We start from the raw sequence: 7,048 nt of genomic DNA, 5'->3' as shown, positions 1-7,048 counted from the left end.
GCGCCCCTCAAATATTCTTTTCTGATAAAGGAAGCAACTACAGAAAGCTTTTATTTGTTCAAAGTAACTGGTGCTACAGATGCAAAAAATCACCAACTCCCCTGATACTACTTCAAAACAAATATATCAAACTTGATTTTCATTAGAATGTTATTTCCTCATCCTAAGAAATCAAAAAACCGGGGCGCCTGGGTGGCTCAGTCGGTTAAGCGTCTGCCTTCGGCTCAGGTCATGATCCCAGGGTCCTGGGATCGAGCCCCGCATCAGGCTCCCTGCTCCGCGGGAAGCCTGCTTCTCCCTCTCCCACTCCCCCTACTTGTGTTCCCTCTCTCACTGTGTCTATCTCTGTCAAATAAATAAATAAATAAAATCTTTAAAAAAAAAAAAAGAAATAAAAAAACCAAGACCCAGATTTTATATATATATATATATATATATATAAAGCAATGGAAACAATTACTAAACTTCATCTTCTAGAGAAGAATGACAAGTTAGTCTCTCTTCGTAAAAAACAATTACACTTTGAGGACACTTCCTATGTGCCCCTTTTTCCAGCCCCAAGTCGGCCTCATCTGAATCTTTTCCATTTCATGACACACATGAATTCTCCATTGCTCTCTGTGGCACCAATTACTCATTCAGGATCAAGACCTCTTGGTTTATCCGCAGCATCTCTTTTCTTCTTTGATTTGCTATCATCAGATTCACGGTCAGATAAAGATTGCCTTTTTGTACCATCTTTTTCTTTACCAGCTTTCTGAGCATTAGGAAATACTTCAATTCACTCTGGACGATCTAAATTTTCTTCAGGTTCCCAAGTACTGTCAGCATCAGTAAATCTCTTCCACTTCAGGAAATACTCCCTCTTCCCATTTACTACACATTGGTCCAGTACTTTTCCCACCACAAATTTTCAGGCTCTGCCTCTTCTACTTTTTTACTCTTTCCTTTCTGTTTCTTCCCCATTTTTTGCAATGTCATTTTACTGGAGGCCTTTTTTTTTTTAATTGCAGGCTTGAAGAGCTGTTATCCACTGCCCCGGGGCGGCTCTAGGTCCCACACACCTCAAACTCCAGCCACATCCCTTCGTTTAGCCTTTTAAAGATAGCTTTTCATTATTGTTTGGCTTCCATTATTTTCATTGAAAATTTGACTCTTATTATTGTGCCTCTGAACAAAATGTGTCCTGTTATTTTTTATACTAGCTATACTTACAGTTTTTGCCTTTAGTTGTTTTTCACCTGTTTTACATGACGGGTCTAGCTGTAACTTTCTTTGTATTTATCTGTGGCTCTATGTCTTTTGTCAGTTTTTATATCCTCAGATTATTTTCTCATCAAAATTGTTTATGCTGTATTATCTCTCTCCTTCTCTTCCAGGACTCTAATTACACAAATGTTTTATACTGGGTCCCATTTATCACTTAGTCTCGCTTTTCTGTATTTCTTAAAATTTTTATCTTGCTGTAATTGTAGTGAAGTCTACATATTTTCTTCTAGTCTATACGCAAGTTCATGAATCATCTCTGAAATTGAGTTTAATCTGCCTTTAAATCCTTCCACTGAGTTCTTAATTTCAGTCCTAGAATTTTTATTAGACTATTTAAAAAATATATTCAACGTATCTGTTTAAATTACAGCATTTTTTTTCTCTTGGTTTTCAGTCATTTGTTCCTATCTCTTGATATGCCCAGTTTTATTGTTGTTGTTTGTTTAATGCCAGACACTATGCATGAAAAGTTGTGGTGATAATTTGAGAGTCTGGATGACTTCTTCCTCCAAAGAAGATTTACTTTGGTCAGGTAGGCAATTAGCCAGGAGAATATCTCTTTACTCTAATCTGAGATTGATTTGATTCAGATCTGAGTTTCAGTCTCTGTGAATGCTAGTCTATTTTCAGGCTAGCTTTTATTACCAGGGTGTAGTCCTTCAAGATTCCCAGCTGAAAGACTGTGCTGTTTACGAGGACCTCTCCTTTTGGAAAGCTTTGAATCCCAATTTTTGTCTCCTTACCCCTGTAAGATTGCCAGCAGTCCTGCTCAGCATCTCTGTACGTATTCAGAATAATCAAATGCCTCACAAAGGAAAATAGCTGCATATGTTAAGCTGCTCACCTCTCTGTGTTTCCTTTTTCTCTAATACCTTAGACTCTTAGTATCTCTCTAATGCTTTCAAATAGATGTTTCTCACTGTTAAAAAAAATCTAGGCTTTTCTAGTTGTTCTCATAAGGAGGATTGATCTGATACAAGCTAGTCCATCATAACTAGAAGCAGAAGTCTTCCCCTAAGGAGTTTATAACTTGTACTGCTCCATTTTATCATCCTTAGTTCTTGCCCTTGAGGAACTTTGCTTTAAAACAGTCTTGGCCGCTGTAATGAAAAATTCCAGGAGGGCGCCTGGGTGGCTCAGTTGGTTAAGTGACTGCCTTTGGCTCAGGTCATGATCCTGGTGTCCCGGGATCGAGTCCCGCATCGGGCTCCCTGCTCAGCAGGGAGTCTGCTTCTCCCTCTGACCCTCCCCCATCTCATGCTCTCTCTATCTCATTCTCTCTCTCAAATAAATAAATAAAATCTTTAAAAAAAAAAATTCCAGGATAACAACAACAACAACAAAACTGATGCCTTGGGGTGCCTGGGTGGCTCAGTCAGTTAAGCGTCTGCCTTCGGCTCAGGTTGTGATCTCAGGGTCCTGGGATCAAGCCCCACATAAGGCTCCCTGCTCAACAGAGAGTCTGCTTCTCCCTCTCTCTCTGACCCTCCTCCCCACTTGTGCACTCTCTCTGTCTCAAATAAATTTTTTAAAAAGTAAAAAAAAAAACAACAAACAACAAAACACTAATGCCTTGGATATTGAATATTATTTTTCAGGCATATTGTATAATATTGATGAAATAACAATTATTCAGTGTTTACTCTGGGCCAGGAAATGTCCTAGTATGTCCCATGCATTAATTCATTTAATGGGATAGAGTGAGGGTCCAGTGCTGTTCATATCCCTTAATCATAGAATTTGACCAAGGGTGGGTCATGGATTAAAGATAATATATAATTCAACAAACACAACACAACAATTCAACAAACACAGCCAAGGCCCAACTAAGAAAAAAGTTTAGATGCTATCTAGGCTATCAGATGACAGAGAATGCACAGAAAAAAAGGTAATCTACAAGCCTCAGACTACTCCCCCAGTAGTCTTTTTCCAGTGGGAAATACTAACAAAGCTAGTTTACAGCAAAAGACTGACAATGAGCAAGCTTTCTTTCCACTCCTGTGCTCTCTGGCAGAGGTGATATCTAAAGTAAGTAGCAGGGAAGAAGTAACAGGAAGAGAAGAGAGAACAATCAAAATCTTACGTCAACTGTCCCTGGGTATCAAGAATCAGCTTTATTTGCATTCAACAGACACCAAATAATGGCAGATTTAGGCCACGGAACTGAGTTGGGTGACCCATATAAGAATGGAATGGGTGTGATATGGTATTAATGGCCCAAGACCCAGCCAAGGAGAAGTGAAGGGGATATTTCAGCTGTTGGCCCAGAAAAGCAGAAGTATACACCAAACACCAGGCACAGAGCACAGAACATGGCAATCCCACTCCAACTTCAGGGCCAGACACTCCTCACCCTTTTGTATCCTTGAGCCTTCTAATACACAATGTGGGTGGGTCTCCTTCTTGCTATTGGATGGTATTCTGTCTAGCTTCCTCTGGACTCCAAAGAATTTTGTTTCCACCGGTGGAAGCAGTCTGTGGGAGAAGCAGAGACTGTCGAATAAGTCTGCCTTCGTTCAAGTCTTGGCTCTCACTGTCACTTGGGTGACTTTGGGCAAATTATTTAAACCTCTCTGAGCTGCGATATCGTCATTGTGAAATGGAGATGATGATAAAAATAATCAAGATGACATGAGATAATGCTAGTGAAGTGCTTTGCAAAAAAACCCAAAAAACAAAAGCAAAATAAAGGTTGGCTACGGCCATTACTTAATTTAATTTAGGGTCCTGGAGTGTGTAGGAAGGTCTTAGACTACTGTCATTGGATTCCTCATTTGGGAGGCAGCCTTGGGAGTGTTGTGGGAGGGGAAGGAAGAGGTGAAAACAGGGGGTTCCATGGTTCTCTGGGTGAGCAGGAGTTTAATCCCACAGGGATGGTGCTCCTCAGGCTGGTATCCAGGCCTTTTCGGAGAAACATTGCACAAATGTATGACTCTGGGAAGTCATTAGCCAGGTTTCCTGTTTTCACTTCTCCCTAGCAAGAAACAGGTTCTATTTCAAAGACATTCACAGGTCTCATCTTCCCTGTACCTCCCCACTCCAGAAACACTGAGGCTGGCACAGTCCTAGGTTGATCATGAATGGATGATGCCTCCCACCCATGTGGTCAGAAGTGCTCCTCCATGGAGTTCAGGGGCTCCCACTCACCAAAATGTCTCCTCAGTAAAGTGTTAAACATCAATTATTTAGCTCTTAACATGAATTAATGTGTCATTTTGCCCAAGTGTATTTGCATTTTATGCCTACTTTCGCTCGGGAATGAAAACCAAGAAACAGCAGTAAGAAGGGGAGCTCTAGAAGAGCCATTTTACAGTCAGAACCCCTCCCCCCATCCCCACTTCCGGTTCTCATTAGCTGTGTGGCTTTGGGTAACTTATTTTTCCTCTATTGTCCTTGACAGCCTCATTTAAGGGTCTCAGAGTTCCTTCCAGCTCTAAAAACCATATCTGTAAGACTGGTATTAGTTGGAGGACCTGAAGCCAGCCCAGAAATCACCCACAGGCCTATACAGTCACCCCATAACCAACCTGACCCAGGAAGCTTTGAACACACGCAGCGTGCCCTCTCGTCCGCCCCTCCCCCAGCCCCATGGGAGTCTCCCCGACCCTCCCCCTCCCCTGAGGACAGGGCCTCACCTCCGCCAGGCTCTGCCCCCACTCCAGCCCCCACTCTAGCCTCACTGTGCAGCCCCCTCCTTCTCTCCCCTCCCAATCCCCATTTCCTGTCTAGCAGATTTACAACGCAGTTCAAAGAAGGAAGGATGATATAACAGCTTTCCTGCTCCCTCCCTCTCCCAACTGACTTAGTCTAGCTGGCTTGGGGCCAAGTGGTTTTGTTCTCCACAGCCTCCCATAAGTAAAAATACTCCAGGCCCCAGCTCTCCCGTCTGTGACATGGCGTCAGCTCCCGAACCCACTGGTCAGGCTTTCGCTCGTGGGCGGGAAGGAGGCAGCCCTGTGCAGCGCTGGAGTCTAATTAAGTGCTGAGGAAATAAACCATGGGCTTCAATTTTAGTTCTGAAAATAGCTATGGCCTAGGATTCCTCTCTCTCTGGCCTGAGCTGGGAGACTTGTTCCACCGCTTGTCTTCCTGTGCCTGGGCTTCAGGGTTTGCGAAGGCAACGAGGTGGTGGGGAGGAGAGGACGCGGGTCCGAGAAGCAGAGGCAGCCCACAGAAGCCCAGGGGTTCAGAAGTCAGTGGGACAGGCACACTTCAGGGACAGGGGGATTCCAGCCCAGGGCCTTAGGCTCTTCCATACCCTCCATCCCTACTGTGCATTCTAGCCCCTGCTTCTCGAACGTGCTCTCAGTTTGCAGGGCATCCAAGAGTTCTGGGTCCTGCTGAATGCACTCCCGGAGTCCCATGTGGCTAAGAATGCAAAGCTCTGGCCAATATTGAAGTAATTCTCTAGGCAGATCATAGAATACACATCACGGTTTTGTGTATAATCAATCCTCTTGGGCAACGAGGATGAGGAAAAACATCAACAAATGGATTTGTGGAAATAAAAGCTTTTGCCAGTCAACTGAATGTCTAACTGGGTCTGTTAGACTGGATCCTGAGCATCGTCCCGTCTGCCTCTGTGCCGGGAAGGAGAGAATCAGCCTGCTGAAGGACACAGGCTACCCTCATGAGTCCAGACAAAGAGGGGCACACCCCTGAACTAATGGCAAGTCCAGCGGGGTCATCAGCTCTGCGATGTGGGAACTCCTTGGTCGTTCGCCCCATCCCAGCTCTTCTCACGCTATCTCATCATTAGCTGTCATCTCGCCATCAGACCACGGGCAGGCGCTCTAGATTCTTTCCTCCCTTCCACCATTACCCAGCACACAGTAGATGCCTGGCTCAAGGGCTTTTGTTCCTTTCCAGCCTCCCCCTTTGAGCAGTCAGGACTGAGCTTGCTCCTTATTGTCACGAGCCCTGTTACCTCAGCACCAAAGGGCCCGGGCCGGATGCCACGGTCAAGAACAAGGTGAAGGAGTTCAGTGAACAAGTTTAGCTCATCCGCCTGGGCGACCAGAGCGGACAGCAGAACTGCGGGGAGGTCTCTAACTCCAGGGGTGGCTGTGAAGCCAAACATCACGTGTGCCTAAAACTAAGCCAGTCCTCAAGGCTTCTAGGCAACAGCTGGAACAAAAACGAAGGAGAATTCCAAAGGAAATCAAACTCAAAGGGCAGGAGTGAGAGCTCTTCCCTGCCACTCTTGTGACAGCTTTTCCATCGGGCAAAAACGCAGAGCTGCTGATGCCCTGTGCGGAAGCCCCCTGGGCTTCTGGGAGCTCTCTTCGGATTTCTTTGGTCTCTTCGGATTCATTCAGTCGCGCCCTCGTGTTCTGAGCAGGTGCTGCATATGAGCTGCATACGGCGGGTGCAGTGGGGGCGGCCCATTACAGTACAGTGGGACAGGGCTGCATGGAGGCGGGGCCACGGGGCTGCGGGGGGGACAGGCCAGAGGGCGCCTGTGGCCGCATGAGGGACGCCGAAGCCTTCCCCGCGGGGGCGGAGGGGACTCGGCCGTCTCCGGGCCTCTGCCTTCCCACCCCTTGACCCGGCTCTTGTAAAGGGCCCCGTGCTGCGGGGGACAGGCAGTCAGGGGACAGCCTCGGCTCCCTGGTCTCCTGCTTTTCGCTCTCAGGAGGCTCCTCGGGGCCCCGTCGTTCCTCCACAGCCCCTTCTCTTGCTCCAGTCGGAGGCCCCAACCCAGGCGACCCGGGGCCGGGCTAGGGCTGCTGGGAAGGCGGACGGAGCGCCCTCCTGCTCCCCCGCGTGGGCAACTGTC

The 7,048-nt window shown here is 46.5% G+C and overlaps 1 pseudogene; it reads right to left on the bottom strand.

Moving 5' to 3' along the window:
• Positions 1-314: 314 nt before the first annotated feature.
• Positions 315-1,650, bottom strand: LOC123836490 (chromobox protein homolog 3-like; annotated as a pseudogene).
• Between the last annotated feature and the right edge of the window lie 5,398 nt (positions 1,651-7,048).

Source organism: Mirounga angustirostris, unplaced genomic scaffold (genome assembly GCF_029215605.1).
Source record: "Mirounga angustirostris isolate CCGP_5_RB_7025 unplaced genomic scaffold, mMirAng1.0.hap1 SCAF_8, whole genome shotgun sequence".
Taxonomy (NCBI): Eukaryota; Metazoa; Chordata; class Mammalia; order Carnivora; family Phocidae; genus Mirounga; species Mirounga angustirostris.
This window is presented reverse-complemented; position numbering and strand designations above follow the sequence as displayed.